Here is an 18,843-nt window from a genome sequence, read left to right as displayed (position 1 = left end):
ATCTTCAAATTGATAGATGTGTTTGAAAAAGTTGACTGTTTCTCTGGATTTGATATACATATAAATAAATTTCTTTTTTGGTATATTTTAATAAATACTTCTCTGGAAATTACAGAAAATGAGCAACAACTTTAGCAAAGGTGCTATTTTTTGTCTTGTGATTAAGTAAGCTGAACCTTAGTTCGATTTGAAATCTGTCTACCTTTCAGGACAATCAATTTGTAAAATACATATCTTCTAAACCAGCAGCCCAAAAATATTGGAACTTGGCTCTGTGACACAATCTACAAACAACTTGGTTCGGTGGTGAAATTGTCCAGGTGGCAGCAGATCTGATTTGGGTTGCACACCACTCCGGCCCCATCTCCCTCCTCTCCAATAGTCCTATAAAAGCTACCTCGGATACCATCGTCCATGGAGAACAAAAGCAAGGCTACTACCCAATCCCACCACTCTCGGTCTTCTTTGCTCGGCGGTGACCTTGTGTTCTCGGAGATGAGGAGCTCCATGGCTCTCTTAGTGGCGGCGCTGCTGCTGCTGCTGTCGGTGGCCGCGGCGGCGGACATGTCGAGGAGCGAGGAGGAGATGCGCCGGATGCACGCCGAGTGGATGGCGGAGCACGGCAGGGCCTACAACGCCACCGGAGAGGAGGAGCGACGGTTTGAGGTGTTCAGGGACAACCTCCGCGACATCGACCAGCACAATGCTGCCGCCGACGCCGGGGTCCACTCCTTCCGCCTCGGGCTCAACCGCTTCTCCGATCTCACCAACGCGGAGTTCCAAAGCACGTACCTCGGCTCCCATACCAAGCCGCACAGGGAGCGGAAGCTCAGCGTCAGGTTCCAGGCTGACGTCAACGAGGTGCTGCCGGAGTCCGTCGATTGGAGGGAGAAGGGGGCCGTTTCTCCTGTCAGGGACCAGGGCCGTTGTGGTGGTGAGCATCCTCGACTACTGTTTCTTTTTTTATACAGTAAAAATTGTGTTATTACATATACTCCTGGTGTAAGTGTAACATAATAAATTTAAATTTATTTCTGGTCACATAATAAAAGAGAAGTCCTTTAAAATTTAAATTTATTTTCGGTAGCAGGTTGTAATTAGTTTTTATGTCATGGTATCATTTGGGGTTCAGCAACTGGGACACCTTATTTCAGTAGTTGGTTCTTTCGGAACTCCTGGTGTTAGTTGCCAGATTCAGTGGTAGTACGACTAGTACGTACTGAATGATTTACTAATACGTCACTAGAGCTCTGTTAGCATGGCCTTCATGAGTTAAGAACTTCGGGTATACTCCTATTTTGGAAGTAGGTTCATCGAACATGGACATTATCTAGTTATACATTAGTTAGAAGAAATTTGTATGTATTGTTGCTCTGTTACTGACTGCTTGTATCGGGATGCATTGAACTTAAACCAAAATAGTGTCACAAAGATATCAGAATCTGATGTTTGTTTCTCTTTTTACAGGGAGCGGCTGGGCTTTCTCAGCAATAGGAGCTGTTGAAGGCATCAACCAGATCGTAACTGGTGACATGATCCATCTGTCTGAGCAAGAGGTTCTTGACTGATACTTCACACAACCAGGGATGCGAATCTGGTAAGACGGATTATGCCTTTGAGTTCATCATTAAGAATGGTGGTATCCACTCTGCCAAGGACTACCCGTACAAAGAGAGGAAGAACCGTTGCGATGCTAACAAGGTATCATCCGTCTTCTTAATTCCCTTGTGAACATTAAGAATGTCCATCATATTGATATGCCGTTCCATTTGTGTTTGGGACAATTTACAGAAAAATACAACGGTTGTTACCATTGACGGTTACGAAGATGTACCCACTGATAGTGAGAAGAGTCTGCAGAAGGCGGTTGCAAATCAGCCAATCAGTGTCGAGATTGCGGCTGGTTGCTCCGCGTTCCAGGGCTACAAATTGGTGAGCTTCTTTACATTATTGTTCTGCGGTAGGTTAAACAAATGAGTAGGCTCCAAAAGGTATCACTACCTCTTTTATTTCCAAAATAGATGGGTCTTTTTTCAAAAAGTAGGATTACCCCGGTATCTGCATTGAATGATGCACACAACCATATTATTATTATTCAATAGAAACCAACAAAAAAAATTACATGATTCAACTCAGAGCCTCCTTCCTGACAACTACGGTTGCTACACTAATAAGCTTGATGATGTGTCGTAATTTCGCATCAACACACACCGTCTATTCCGGTAGCCTAACCAAGCCGGCGTGCCCCACTCAATGTCGTGCATCCAGTCGAGGGGGGACGCCCCGCAACAGCCCATCCCGCTAGAAGGGATAACAGGGCCCGCCGCCACCTGCACCGGTGGCGGGAGGGAGAGGAGGCGAGGATGGGGGTGGCAGCTTTTTTAATCTTCTAGAGTATCGTTTCTTTGTGCGAACCGTTTATATAATCCTTATGCTTATCTGTCTGCTTTTACGGAGCACTTTCAGATTTTTTATTAAAATGGATTACTCCCCCGATTTCATTAACGAAACCAAGACGGAACACTTTTAGTGTACGGATAAGTTTGTGTGCTCACGTCTATAACATATTGGATTAAGTGGTCTGAGCTATCATACACTCATGTCATGGTGCATATCAACAAAGTAGAACATCAGATTCTGTCGCCTGAAGAAAAAGTAAATCAGATTCTGATGATTTTAAACCATTTTTGCTATCCATCTTGATCGAACAGTAGAAAGGGAAATTCAGACTATGCAGTATGCACAACACCTCGAACAACAACTTTTGATAAAACCGTTGTCGATTACTAGTAAACTTTTCTAGTTGATGAAACTAGCATTTTAAAACCGTTGGATTAGACCTTGTAAAGAAGCATTCGATTTATACTGATTACCACTTACTATTCTCTTAGGGTATCCTAAACAGAGGCTGTAAAGGAGCTATTAACCATGGCGTCCTTATAGTTGGTTTGTATCAAGTGGACGGCGTATGGATCTGGGTCATCAAGAACTCCTGGGGTGAAGATTGGGGTGAGCGTGGTTTCTTCCGGATGGTGAGTAACAGTGGCCTATTTGGTATTGCCTTCCATGCTTCCTACCCCCTGAACACGGCCGAGAAGCTGTCATGAACATGCAGGCCTGAAGTTAACTGAAGAACTCGACACTTGTATGGCTCCCGCGCTTCTGAGGTCACTGTCGACGCTCGTCCTGCATCGGACAGCACTCAAGTCTTCGTACCGCTTCATTGCTGCGCTTCGTCGTCTACCATTGATCTTCAGTCGGACGCTTCACAAGCTCTAGGTTGTCGTTGTTCAATGTCCGACATGCCTTGCTTGCTTTACTTTTGCTTTTCACTCCTGGAGTGTAATAATGAATATGAAGCCCTTTTCCCTTTCCATCTCGGGGGCATAATAATGTTGAATTCGGTTAAACCGTAGCCTCCCGTGGCGTGCGTTTACCTTCCGTTGTTCCTTCCCAAGCAATAGAACACCCTGAATTCAAGTGGAAATCCCCTCAAATCTCTCTAAAGTTTCTCTGGACGTTTAATTCAGTCATGCTCGTAGTTCTGGTCTTACAATCAATTTGGTATCTATAGCAGGTTGATCCTCAGAGGCGTACAGATCGGGAGGCGACTTGAGCTTGGGTTCTCTCTTAAAATCCCTCTCCTTATTCTCGGATCCCGGCGGCACTGTGCTTGATCTCTGGTGGCGGCCTTGTGAGACTTGGTTGCTGAGAAATTTTTTCTCAGTGTTGAACACTAGATCGTGCAACTTGGACAGCATGGTCAGGACGTTGCTTGAGTTGCTCTCGGCAATCAGGTGAGCTCGCTTCTGCAGCTGGAAACCCTGTTTGCCATGATGAAAATTACTGAATCGGGGGACACTTGTGATCTCGAGCTTGAATCACTACAACTGGACATAAAAATATTACAGCACAATAGAGAAGAAGATAGGAAAAAGTTTGGGACTTTTCTGAAACAGTTAGCAGAAATTTTGCAAGTATTCAGAATATCTTTGTTAAGATACAAGCAAATTTCAAATGTTTGCTTAATGATGCTGAAGAAGAGGAAGAGGAAGAAGAAATTGCACCTCAGTCTGCATAGTATAGTGTCGACAATAGTACTCCCATACTTGCTACTTCTGCACCTACTACCACGATAATTGGCACCAAATAAGAGCTTTTGGAAAAAGAAATTGAAGATGAAGATGTTTGTCATGTCAGGTTGTTGTGTCGGGGCAGTTTCTGCAGAGAAGGAGCAGAGGTTTACAAGGCTGCTGCATATTGATCTAACTGACACAGCAAGAGTTGTTCCAGAATTTGAAGGTGTCGACTATCGAGGAAGAAGAATAGGCTTACTTTGGCAAATCTAATTAAATATACCTCAGCAGAAAAAGGATAGCATCCTACACTATAAATATCTCGGTGTAAAACTAACGAAATATATGCCTGCGATGCAAAAAAGGTATATACCTGTTTAATTCCTTATTTAGCGGATATTTGTTTCTGAATTGTTCACACTGGAACTTCCCAGGTGGCAAACAATCAGGTACTTGATCAGTTTACTGTAGTATGACTGTACGAGTATTCTTCAGATCATGATTTGGATTATGTCAGCAAAATATGATTAGTACTGCATCTACAGAAAATAGAAACTTTCACTACTGTAGATAACAACAGTCACTATTACACCGTACCAGGAAGGCAGGAACAACTTAATTTGCAATAAGTTTATATGCATACGAAACAACAGTGTCGAAATCATTCTACCAATCTGTGACTTGAACATCTTCAGTACAATACACTCGAACATTGATTGGTACATGGAAAATCTCCAGAGTATTTATTAAATTACATGAGAGCAAACCATGAAAAGGTAATGGTGATCTCAGCTTCTACCCATTAGTTTTACCTCTAAAGGAAGCCTAGGTAACACCCACTTCAACATAAACCCGGTCATACTCATACAAGCTGCTGCAGAGCGAGTACCGAGCAGCTCGCCATCTCCTCCTGAGGAAGAAGGAGCAGAAGACCACCCAGAGACCCATCAAATATTCAGAACCCATGGCGCTTGTATCTTCAAGTAGCAGGGGCTGCTGGATGATGTGGCTAATAATGCTGCTGCTCGACAAGCTATTAATAACGTTCTTGAAGATGTTGATCGCAAGATTAGACGCCTAGGTGATCCGATGAACGAGGATATCAGCGAAGAAGAGCAGGATGCAAACTTGGACACCTGAGCGTTGGCCTCATGAACTGAATTCCTGACAGTGATTTGTGTTACTCTGAGAAACATCAGTGGACCAGTCACTCCATACTACTAATGCAAGTCTAGATGGTGACATTGCAGCCTTGCAGATGGCCACCATCAGGTTGATTACTACTCTGCTACCTGGGTGGGTTTAATAACAGAAGATGTACCATCAAACAAAGGATACTTCATCCTGTTTTATAAGCCTTTTATATGAAGGCTTCTATACAACTAAACTGTGTTAAAATCAGGATGAGAGTCACAAGTGAACTTACATATTCTCAGGAGTAGAGCAAGGCCAGAACCTCTATGTCAGTCCTCTGGATAATAATTTATATGTCAAATGTACTCAAGAACATCAAGATTTTGCAAACTCTGTCATGCATCTCTTCAAATTTGACTTTGATAATCTTGAGGTATCCTGAAATAACAGCTGGTTTCTCCATCAAACTGTTTCGGTCCAGACATCTAAAATGGTTGGCCACCACAATCTTAAAAGGTGTTATCAATTTTCTCCGACTGACAGCCTATCATGCTGGTTTTCCTTTGGTAAGCCGGCGAAGTAAAAAAAGTAAAAAGATTGGTTTCCTCTGTTATTGGCATTGCATGCAAAAAACTGATGAATCTTGCACCGCTGCACCAATCTACTGGGGCCATTTAAAGATGGATCACTACATGTTCCGTGCTGCTAACCCTTAACACAAGACATTATAACAAATAGGCCATTAAGCTGAAAAGGTATGAACAACATCTAGTTGTTTACCTCCTCCTTGTTGGAGTTGTGTCGAATATTGTGTACAAGGTAGGTTACAGTTGGACTTGTAGTAGTATTGTGTTTAAATAGGATATGGAGTCGTATCCTAGTAGGACACTTGTATCCTAGGCCTCTTATATACAGGAGGTAGACACACGATGTAACCTATGCCAACATAATAGCACAGGCTCGCAAGGGGGAGCCGGCGGCATGTGCCGGCGCCCGGGTGGCCGGTGTGCGATATTGTGACGGTGTCACAGGGAGGAGCGCCCGTAGTCAGGCCCCGAGGATGTAGCCATATCGGTGAACCTCGTTAACAAATCTCGGTGTCGTGCTTGTGTGATTGCTTGGTCCTCGGATGATCGACGGTATGCCTCGGGATTTATTCTTACAAGTGGTATCATGAGCTAGGGTTGTGAAGACCGGAGGCTGTGTAATCGTTGGTCCGACAAGGAAGAAAATATCGACAGAAATCTGCAGGATGTAATACGGGTGAAGTCGTCGGCGAGTTACGATTCCGAGGCGGATGTTGGTCGTAATTTTCACGGAAAGCGATCTAGGCGAGACAGCAGCAGGGGTGCGCGATGTACATGGCTGGCAAGGCAGATCTCGCGTGCGGAGGCCCAGGCAGGAGCTGTCTCTGCGATAGGAGGCCCAGGTGCGGAGGCCTAGAGGCTCTCGGCTGGGCGAGGCCCATGTGGGGGGCACTTGCGGCTGGTGTGTTTTGACCTGATGGGCAAGACGTTGGAAAGTTGCTGGAGGCCGTGAGACACGCGTCTGCGGAGCTGCTCGAGATCTACAGATAGCCACGCATGAGGATTTGTTTTGAGAAAAAAAGGGACCGAGTCCCCAATGACACGAAGAAGCAGCAGATCAATCGGCGTAGAGGAATATCCATTGATATGTATCCATCGGAAGGCTTTGGCAGTAAGTGCAATGCTAGCATTAGAATATTGTGCAAGGGAGCTACAGGTCACACGTGAAGACCAAGATAGTTTTTGGTTGGATTTTGCAATTAGTACATGGAGTGTACCACGGTCAGGTTTGGTTCGTGTATTTGAGCATCATGTGAGGGAAGCTTAGATTAATTTTTCAAAGTGTCAGCTGTATAAAGAGCCGTGGTGCCAACGGGTACCAGGTTTGAGGTGGAGAAGTTCGTCGGAACTGAAAACCTTGGGTTATGGCAGACATAGATGAAAGATTTGTTGGCACAACAGAGATGCTTGAAGGCGTTGCGGGAGCCAAGCCAGCTAAGATGGAAAAATTATGTGATGGATGGAAATTTGCGGAAGACGATTTGGGAGTCTCGAGCGTGTCATGTAGTCGGAGAAGTTCGGCTGGGTCAGACTAGATAGTCTGACGGATCGACGTGAGTCGGTTGGTACAGAAGACGGTGGTGAGATCGGCGATGACGACATTGGATCGTGCTGCTGATGGTGACTGACTTCTAGGCGTGGAAACACGTGGCACAGGCCTGAGGCTTGTGCGGCTTCGACAAGACTATGGCGCGGGGTTGATTCAAGGTAGTGTATACACGAAGCTTGAAGTCGATGAGACGCAGGGGTGGACTGATCATCTACCATGGAGTTATGTTGAAGGGGGAGCTGGATTGAGGGGCTACGGCGTAAGTCGACGGGGCCGAAGCCTATTCAGCAGGCGGGAAAAAGCGAGTGACATGCAGTTCGGACTGGAGCCCGGTGGTCTGATGGAAGCGTGAAACTCATCATCGATCGGTCATGATCGGTGGTACTCTGCAGTGGGGGTTGAGTGGTGTGGGTTCGCGACCCTTGAGACTCGACCGGGACAGCAGAGGCTCGACATGGTAATAGCGGCGAGGCGTGCGATACGCACGAGGCATGGAGACGGGCCAGGGCTCTGGTGGTCATGCATGTGGTGAGACAACTTCGAATTTGACTCGAGGTGACTACAAGCAATGGTGAAATTCCTTCAAGTTTCAGACAGGCTGTCAAGAAAGGAGCAGTGACGTTGAGTTCAGGTAACTCTTATGTGTGACACCCAATATGTGAGTTGTTCACTTTCACGCAGGTCAGTGATTGGTGTGTGATAGCGTTGGGCTGATACTCTGAAAGTTGAGAGCACAGACTAGAGTAAAGAGGAACTCAATTTTGCTCAAGCATTGGCTGTGGTCATGAAAAGAAGAGACTACAAGTTGCAGGTGGAGTCATATGGAGTCTTTGGAGTAGCAGCGGTACTCATGGGACAAGCTCAAGTTCAATGTACATGGAAGTTTGACGCATTGACAAATTCAGGGTGGTGGAGAATATTCGCCAAGGTGGAGTTTGTTGGAGTTGTGTCGAATATTGTGTACAAGGTAGGTTACAGTTGGACTTGTAGTAGTATTGTGTTTAGATATGATATGGAGTCGTATCCTAGTAGAACACTTGTATCCTAGGCCTCTGTTGGGGAACGTAGTAATTTCAAAAAAAATTCTTACGCACACGCAAGATCATGGTGATGCATAGCAACGAGGGGAGAGTATGATCTACGTACCCTTGTAGATCGCAACGGAAGCGTTGACACAACATAGAGAAAGTAGTCGTACGTCTTTTTCCCGATCCGACCGATCCAAGCACCGTTACTCCGGCACCTCTGAGTTCTTAGCACACTACAGCTCGATGACGATCCCCGGGCTCCGATCCAGCAAAGCTTCGGGGAGGAGTTCCGTCAGCACGACGGCGTGGTGACGATCTTGATGTTCTACCGACGCAGGGCTTCGCCTAACACTACTAGAAAAAGGGCTATAGATGGGATTGACACTAATGACGCACCTGACAAGCGGTGCGCCATTAGTATATACTGTACTAATGGCGCACCACCATCTGGTACGCCATTAGAGTTGAAACTACTAATGGCGCACCTGGCACAGGGTGCGCCATTAGTATCATTTTTTTTTGAACTAGTGCGCCTGTCCAAACATACTAATGACGCATCCAGACAAAGTGCGCCATTACTAGTTGTACCTAGTAATGGCGCACCTGTCGGAAAGTGCGCCACTAATGTTGTTTTTTTTATTATATTTTTTATTCCCTTTTTTGCAAAACTACTAATGGCGCACTGTTCTACCGTGCGCCATTACTAGTTCAAACTAGTAATGGCGCACTGCGGGACAGTACGCCATTAGTAATTTTTTTTTTGCAAAACTACTAATGGCGCACCACCAGATGGTGCGCCATTAGTAACCTGGATTACTAATGGCGCATTTGGAGTTGGTGCGCCATTAGTAAGTGGGCAGCAACAAGATATTTTGGGGAGCCTCTCCTACCCACACTCACTTTCTCCTCACTTCATTCTCCCCACCTCCTCCTTGTCTCGGGTGCCTCCTCTTTTTCACCTCATTTCCACCATAGGTTCATTCAATTTAAGTGGTTAAATTACCTTGTTTTGATAGATAAGTAATGGGGGAAGCTATATTTATGTATTTCTCCCTACAACAATGTGCACATGCACTTTTTATGGTCTAGCTAGATCTATGTATGTTCGTGGTGTTGTATATGTTTGTGGTATTGCATATGTGTTTGTGTTTGGAGGTGTACCGGTATTTGAAATGCGATAGTTGCCAATATTTTGCCGGAATGTTGATTCATTTCCGTTTCGGCGAGAATTTTGGCATTAAGCATTCTTTTTGGTCCTATTTTTAGGGAAAGTCATGCCAAATTTTTTTTCTTGGTTCTAAAATATCGTTTTGCTCTACCCCGCAGGCGACCATGGTCCGCATGATGACCGAAGGCATCATGAATAGGTTTTTGAGGTCCGCGAAGGCCGATATGCTTCAAAAGAACGAGACGGAGATAAGATGTCCGTGTCGAAGATGCAAGCTGAAGAGCCTTATTGCGGACCCGGAATCCGGGCAGGTGCGGGACCACCTGCTCTTGCGTGGTTTCATGGATGGCTATCGGTGGCAAGGTGATGAAGATGACTACGAAGTCGTCCATGGGGGCCGGGCAAGAAATGAGGAAGGGCAGCAAGACAACCACCGCGGCTCGGGCGAGCGAGAAGACGAAGAATCCCCAGGAGATGATCACGACGGTGATGCTGTACACAGTCATCATGTAGAAGATGCAGGACATGATGATGAGGAAGATGCCGGAGCAGACGACGCTGGACCATCGATGGGCTGGGTGCAGGACCCTCATATTCAAGAGCTGCTTCTCAACCAGACGGATAACGCAAGAGCTGCCGCCCGAGAGAAAGCCAAGATGGATCAACTTGAGTTAGACGCGGTCACTCCATTGTATGAAGGATGCAGGCCCGAGGATACCCGCCTGAAAGTAACGCTCATGGCTCTGGAGATGAAGGTAAAACACAAAATGACCGACGCATGCTTCGACGAGAACATGTCATTCTGGCACGAACGTCTTCCCAAGGGGAACAAGTGCCCGACCAGTTTGGAGGAGGCGAAGAAAATCATGTGTCCTCTGGATTTACCGCACGTGAAATACCATGTGTGCATGAACAATTGCATCATTTATCGGGACGAGCACGCGGAGTCTACCATATGTCCGGTGTGCGGCATCACTCGATACAAGAAGAGGAAGAAAGCTCCTCGAAAAGTGGTGTGGTACTTTCCGATCACTCCTCGTCTGCAGCGGTATTTCGCGGACCCTAAGGTAGCAAAGCTCCTGCGTTGGCACGCGGATAGGGAGGAGAAGAAGCGAGAAGATGACGCAAATGATCCGGAGATAGATAAAAAAGACAAGATGCTGAGTCACCCTAAGGATGCGAGCCAGTGGCAAGCGTTGAACTTCGAAGACCCAGAATTTGGGAACGATCCAAGGAACATCGTGTTGGGCGCGAGCACCGATGGAGTCAATCCGTTTGGCAGCCAGAGAAGCACACATAGCACCTGGCCTGTGTTTGTGTGGATGTACAACCTTCCCCCCTGGTTGTGCATGAAGAGGAAGTACATTCACATGAGTATGCTAATTGAAGGACCAAAACAACCAGGGAACGACATCAATCTGTATCTGGGGCTGCTAAAAGAGGAGCTTGACACGCTGTGGAAAATGCCAGCCAATACGTGGGACGCCGCAGAGAAAGAATATTTCCCTATGAGCAAATACCTAGACCCAGCGAAGCAGAAGTTCAGCGGGATGAAGTCTCATGACTGTCACGTGCTGATGACGCAGATACTTCCAGTTGCAATCCGTGGGATCATGGACGCGCACGTCCGTGAAACCCTATTTGGCCTATGCAACTTTTTCGACGTCATCTCTCGGAAGTCTGTTGGCGTGAGGCAACTCAGAAGGCTACAGGAAGAGATCGTGGTGATACTATGCGAGCTTGAGATGTACTTCCCGCCTGCATTCTTCGACGTTATGGTGCATCTGCTGTTCCATATCGTGGACGATATCATCCAACTCGGGCCGACGTTCCTGCACAGCATGATGCCGTTCGAAAGGATGAATGGTGTCATCAAAGGATACGTTCGCAACATGTCACGTCCAGAGGGAAGCATAGCCAGGGGCTTTCTGACCGAAGAGTGCATCTCCTACTGCACGAATTATTTAGGCATCGAGAACCCCATTGGTCTGCCCGTCAACAGGCACCTCGGCAGGCTCGCTGGATGGAGTCACCGTGAGGGTCGTCGCGAAATGCATGTCGACTTCGAGGGTCGACTTGCCGACTTTGAAAGAGCAAACCTAGTAGCGCTACAACACATAGACGTGGTCGATCCTTGGGTGGTAGAGCACAAAACCTTTATTAAGAAGACGTACAATGACCGAGGCCAACAAAGGACGGACGGAGATATACTCAAAGAGCACAACTCATGTTTCACGCGTTGGTTCAAGCAGAAGCTTCTGTCGTACCCTTTACATGAGGATTCTTCCGCGGAAGAACAACTCATATTCGCCTTGTCACAGGGCGCCGAGCACAACCTGATGACCTATGAGGCGTACGATATCAACGGCTACACATTCTACACCGAGGCCAAGGACATGAAGAGCGATGGCTATCAGAACTCCGGGGTAACGATGGAATCCTACACCGGTAACGACAAGGACAGATACTACGGAAGGATCGAGGAGATCTGGGAGCTGAGCTACGCTGGAGAGAAGGTCCCGATGTTCCGTGTCAGATGGGCCAAGAGCGTCCTAAAAGAAGACCGGTATTTCACCACCATGGTTATACCCGAAGCCAAATCCAAGACCGCGGGCGCAAACGTCACCGTGAAAAATGAGCCATGGGTACTAGCTTCCCAAGTGGACCAATGCTTCTTCATTACGGACCCGTCAAAGCCCAGTCGTGTTGTCGTGAGGAGAGGCAAAAGGAAGATCATCGGAATGGATGGAGTAGCCAATGAGCAAGACTTCGACAAGTACGGTGACCCGAGGATCGAACATGACGACGATGATGAAGTAGCAGCATACACCACAAGAAGAAGCAGGACCACCCTACCTAAAGGACGTCCGTTCCACAGAAGAACTTCATTTGCGAAAAAGAAAGGCAAGAAGATTGTGAACAGATAGCTAGCTAAGATCGATTGTATTTAAATCGTAGCCTTCATTTCTCGATTGTACTTCCTGGGCACTTTTTGAACTATCATGAATATTTTTAAATTTCATGGACACTCGATCTCGATCCCCCTTCATCTCGATCGCTATCCCACCTCGCCAGATCCGGTCCCCCTCGCCGCCGAGCACCCTCCGGTCCACCAGCCGCCGCAGCCGACCCCCCGCACCCTCGATTCCCCTACTCAACCGCCGCCGCCGACCCCCCGCACCCCTCCCCTACTCAACCGCCGCTGCCGACCCCGCGCACCCTCCCCCGCTCCACCGACATTACTGTTTGATTATATTTTTAAAAAAATTATTACTGTCTTATAAAAAAATATTACTGTTATGATTTAAACTAGTTTAAAAAATTATTACTGTCTTATAAAAAAAATACTAATGGCGCACCACGGTGAGGTGCGCCATTAGTATGGATGTACTTATGGCGCACCGAGGGGTGGTGCGCCATTAGTATTGTGCCATTGCTATAAGAAAAAAAAATGGCGCACTGGGGTGTGGTGCGCCATTAGTATTGTGCCCGGCCCCATCCATATTCCCTCCCCGGCCGGCCCCTCCCTATCCCCTCTCTCTCCTTCGCCCTCGCCCTCGATCCCCTTCCCCTCTCCTCTCCCGACGCCGCTGCCCCGCCGCCTCGACGCTGCCCCGCCACCCCGACGCCACCTCGACGCTGCCCCGCCGCCCCGACGCCGCCTCGACGCGACCCCACCGCCCGGACGCCGCCCCGTCCACACCACCGTCGCCGGAGCACCACCCACCACCCGGACCTCGTCCCCGACATCCTCCCCGCGCCCCACTCCCCGGCATCCTCCCCGCGCCCCATCCCGCTCGGCCACAGAGGCTCCTGGATCTGGACCAGCCGCTGCCGGACAGCAGCAGGTCAGTAAGCCTCTCTCTCTCTCTCTCCCTGGCCTGTTGTGACTCACTCAACCCCCATTTGCATCTAGGCAGGCGGCATCCATCACCGGCAGGCAGGCGACATCCATCACCGGCAAACCTCCCACGCACCGTGCCTCAGACGCACAGCAGCAGGTCAGACCCCCCCCTCTCTCTCTCTGGCACAATGAGTTATAGGATCAATGCCTAAGTTTTGTTGAGCACACAGATTTCTTTTCTGTAAGCATTGGTATTATGTGCTTCCCATAGTTGGTATAAAAATAAAGGATCACAGCTTTTTCTGTTGTAGAGCAATTGCCTGTAAACTTTAACAGTTGCTAAAAATTGTAGTAACCTGGCCACATGACCCAGGGGAGCTCCTGTGGTGTGGTGCTTAAAATGAAATCTGGATAGACTGGTCATCTGTAGTGTAATGTTTTGTAACTTACTGTAGATGGCCTTACTTTCCTGCTGCTTTCGCTGGTTTGTTAAGTCTATTCACCTTTTTTGGTTTGTTTGCTCCTTGGATTGCTAATGTGCAGTCTGTTGTGTATGTGGCAAAGTGATTAAATACATGCTCTATGCTGCAGTTCAAAGGGGTAAAACATCATCATGCTATATGAATGAAGTAATGTTTGTTACACACAAATTTCTAAAATTGTTCAATGCTGATTAATAGAGTATTAATATACAACTAAAGTGAATGATACTTGGTATTGGCCAATCTTTTGTTTCTTTTTAGAGTTTGCTGAAAGTAGTTTTTCATGTTTCCTTTCATCATGATTGCTGAAAGAAGTGTTTCATGTTTCCTTTCATCATGAATGCTACTTTAAGTTGAGTTAGGTTTAGCTACATATCTTAGCCAGCTGGCATACTGTGTTTAGGTAAGTCCTTTAACCCAGATGGGCCTATGGCTACACCAGCATGGTGTTTTGATTCAGAAGTGATGATTTGCTAGGTTGCATGGCATGTGCTGGATGAAGCTTATGGTGTAGTATCTTAACTGACTGATGTTGATGAACCTTTCCTGTACATATTTGATGTGGTTGATTGCCTGGCATGAGCTAGATGAAATGATCTATTTCTCCTGATGTGAAATGATCCCTTTCTCCTGAAATGTTGATTAATTTCCGTTTCGGTTGAGAATGGGGCACTCCTAGGTCAAGAAAATTAGCAAAGGTCATGCCCAATTTTCTTGACCTAGAAGGTGCCCGATCCTTAACTGAAACTTTTATTTGTGAGCCTTGAGAAGATTAATTGGTTCCACAATGCAAGCCAACTTTTATTTCTCTTGCCTGGTTCCACTAAGATGTGTTATTGCAAGCTATTAATTATTTTTCAGTTGTGAGCCTTGAGAAGATTAATTTTTTCCTATATTGTAGCTTTAACAGTTTTCAGCGTTCCATCTTTCTAGTCTCCTATGTTGAATAGAGACGTAGTATGCTTTGTGTGGAGTTTTTTCTTCAGTTTTGGCCACTATTGATGTTTAATACTTCATACAAAACACATGATAAAAAATGACTCGATTTACTATAAAACTACCTTTTGGCCACTATTTTTTTATTTTTACTAGCATGTTACCATTAAAATAGTGGTGAAAGTTTTGCTTGTTACTTAGAGTAGTATAAAAGACATTTTGGACCAAAACAAGTTTCTGGTATAGTTAGAAGACGCCTGACCCATTGCTTGAGCCTTGTATTGCAAGTTGATGAAATTCGATTTGTTAGTGACTAGCTAGCTCATTCATTTCTAAAAAGCATGCGATGAGCTAGAACCCAGACATCTATGCTATCTTACTCCATGAGACTCTACGCAGACCAAATGTAGCCCAACTTAGAATTCTCCTCGGTGTCGACAAACCCTAAATGATGAGACCATGATCTTGTTCCTTGACAATAACCAACTTTTGACCAAACTTTGTTCCTATTTAGAGAGAAACATGGCCAACAACGATGAGGCCGGGGGTTCGGGCGTCAAGGCATTCTGGGAGCTCTCCCAGGAGATGGAGGAACAACCTCACTTGTATGAGGCCGCCGCCTTCCCCACCGATCCTGAGACCACTGATGGTACCGCCGAGGATGACCCCACTGATGCCACCACTGATGGTGCCGCCGAGGATGCCACCACTGATGATGGCGGCGCACGCACAGATGGCAGCCAACCGAAGAGGCAATGGAAGGACTGGCGCCCGACCGTGCTCCGCACCCTCAAGGAGGAAGTTACTGAAGTGGACTCCGACGGGAATCCAACGGCGCCCGAACGAATAGTCAAGGGGTATTCGATTCAGCTCGGGTGCATTCTCCGGAGCACCGTCTCGATCAACACCAAGAACCTCAGGCATCCTGACCGAGGGAATTTGCGCAACCTCCTCTTCACGAAGCTGCACGAACAATACAAGTTCCCCGCTGAATTTGAAAACACAATCCTCAAAGGGAATAAAGTGAACAATTCTTCCCTCACGAAGATGAGCACGGCCCTGTCTACTTGGAAAAGCAATGTGAAGAGAATGATCCAGAAAGGTGAGAGTTATGAGAAGATCAAGGAGAAAAATCCTTCGATCACCAAAGATGACTACAACGACTTCAAGATCAATTGCTCGAGCACCGCAAGCTCCGATTCAAGTAAGTGGGGGAAAGAAATGCGGGAGCTGAACTTAGGGGAACACACACTCGGTCCCGGCGGTTACAGAGTGGCGGAGCCTATATGGGACAAGGAGGATGCGGACCATGCCGAGCAAGGCCTACCGCCCCTCTTCGAAAATACGGTGACAAGCAGACCAGGAACTTTGTCAGGGCCCGGTACAAGAAGGACACGAAAACAAAGGAGCTTACCACGGATCCGAAGACCAGGGAGCTTGAGCTTGTTCTGGTAAGGAATACACCCCCGCGTAATTAGCTTCATATGGTTGCATTCTAATTAATGAAGCCAAATTTCTAAATGGTTCACATTCCTTCCGCAGGCGACTAAAGCAGTAGCACGGGGTCGACTAAGAGCAACCCTTGGGACACCACTCTAAATAGGGCGTTGAATGTAATGAAGAACAAGGATAAGCTCAGTAAGCCGACGTCAGCTGGTCGTGTGGCCGGCAAAGGCTTGTCGACAAAATGGTCGTCATACTATAACACTGGTGGGCGAAAGGAGAAAGAGGCCAGCTCGGAAAGCCAGGCGCGCGAGGTTCAAGAACTCAGGGCACAGGTGGCACGGATTCCGGAGATGGTCCAAGAGCAAGTGGAACAACAACTCGGAAGGACGATCACCGCCATTGTGCCTACCTTGATCCAGGGGATTAGTGCGTGGATTGCGGGCGGCCAACAGGGGCCGCCCCCCGATTCCTAGCTTCACGTCCAGCAACTCGCAGAACGCGATGGCGGGGCCATTGGTGTCTTCGACGGAGGCGGCATTGGTGTCTCCGACGCCGGCACGGGAGCTTAATGCACCCGGGTGTACGCCGGCCGGCACCTCTGCAGCAAGCGGCCCCTCCATCAACTGCACGCCCGCCGTTGGCGGTGCCTCGACATTGGCCGAGCTCGACGCCATCATCACGGTAACTAATTAAGCCTCTCTCGGCCGAGGACTTCATCTCCTTGCCTTTGACTGGGCATCCCTGACGCCCTACATGTTTTCGCAGGGCGCCACCGACGTTCTGTGCACTCTCCTGCACTTCGTGAACAACGAGTTGGTCGATGTCGCCAAGGGAAAAATCGTTCAACCGGGCAACCCCTTGTTCCACGGTACCCAGATGCCACCCAACTTGTTTAGGGTTCAACTGGTTCGGGTGCTGCCAGGCTGCAACGAGTTGTTACCTCCGATTCGACCCGTCGGGGCCGACGATGATGACGTGATGACCCTCATCGCCTGCCTGAGCTGGCCCCTGCTTTGGCTGAAGAGCCAGATTCGTTTGGGGGCGGGGGACACCACCCCAAAGACAACACCGCCAGTCGTGCCGGCGCCAAGTCGGCCCCATGGCAAGACCGCCACAGCGGTGCCGGACATCCCGATGCCACTGGATCCAAACATGCATATGGCACAGGATCAGAACAACGACGACGATGATACATTTGCCAACGTCGATCAGTACTTTGCCAATCATGGGTACGGTGGCGACTTCATGGGGCCTCCTTCTCAAGAACCCAACCCAACAAAAGACGTGCGCGATCTAGCTGGTACCACGGAGAAGCCAAGTTGCAACAGGCGTCGTCTAGCGTTCAGCTCTTAGGAGACGCCTCCAGCTGCCGACTTCACCGAGCCTCAGATAGGCGAGGAGCGAAATATTATCAGCCCCAACCACTGTTCAAGATATCTTCCGATATTCCGATAAATCGGCCGATTTATCGCTTATCATTGTCTGACCGATATGATAAATGGGCCGATAAATCAGCCGATATAGCGATAAATCGGCCGATATGCCGATAAACTGGCCGATTTACCCCTTATCATGGGTCGACCGATAAGTTCCCGATAAGCGATATCCCCAGCATTGGCCCCAACACACTCAAGAAGGCGGTCTGTGAGCAGAACTCGGTCCCATTACAGGAGAAGAAGAAGGCACGCAAAAGAAAGACTAACAAGGGTGCGGGCCAGCCGGCACCGAGTACGATCCGTGCTTAGGACGGGCCACCTACACCTGAGGATATCTCGAGGAGGGTGCATGTGGCGGGTAGGCCGATGCTACCAAGAAATATGCTCGATGCTGCAACCGGTGCTATGCGGAGTCTGCATGACAGTGTTCTTTCTTTGGAGAAGCGGCGTCTCGGAGAGAAGGATGTGGCATACCCGGTTTTCGCGGCCAAGGTGCCAGAGGGCAAGGGCTTTGTGGATAACTCCATCGGGGGTACGATCATCCTGCGGTTTGATGACATCCACGCTATGTTGAACCTTCATCCGCTGCACTACACCTTCGTTCGGCTATTTTTGCTGAGTATGGAGATGCGGATCATTCACGACTAGACCCCGGACATCGTGATAGTCGACCCCTTCTACATGCGTGCCAAGATCTTGGGCAGCGCTGGGGACCGGCAAGTCGCGAGTTCTTACCTCGAAGGCGTCATTCTGGCAAACCAAGATAAGGATAACTTCCTCGTGCCTTACTTTCCCGAGTAAGTCCTCCCCTCAACCGCCCCGTAACATATGAATTCTTAGATTTCGATCATTTTTCTTTTAGCATTCCGTGTTTTCTGCAGTGACACACGTTGCACGCTCATCCTCCTAAGACCCAAATATTCCATGGCCACATATTTCGACCCGGACCGTCAGTCGAACGTAGACTACACAAATGTCAAGAAGGTTCTTGATGATGTTCTCCCCGACTACGTCAAATCTGGAGGCACCTTCACCAGGCCTATTCGTAAGTACGGGAAGCACGTGTTCTCCCACAATACAACGTTCTGCTACGTCAAGCAGCCAACTGGCGGTCAGAAGGGTGCCTACTACGCCATCCATCACATGCGGGCGATCGT

At 48.0% G+C, this 18,843-nt stretch overlaps 1 pseudogene; it reads left to right on the top strand.

Moving 5' to 3' along the window:
• Positions 1-459: 459 nt before the first annotated feature.
• LOC125529671 lies at positions 460-5,216 on the top strand (annotated as a pseudogene).
• Positions 5,217-18,843: the final 13,627 nt, after the last annotated feature.

Source organism: Triticum urartu, unplaced genomic scaffold (assembly GCF_003073215.2).
Source record: "Triticum urartu cultivar G1812 unplaced genomic scaffold, Tu2.1 TuUngrouped_contig_576, whole genome shotgun sequence".
Lineage (NCBI taxonomy): Eukaryota > Viridiplantae > Streptophyta > Magnoliopsida > Poales > Poaceae > Triticum > Triticum urartu.
Note: the sequence above shows the minus strand (reverse complement) of the source record. Positions and strands in the feature narration are given on the sequence as shown.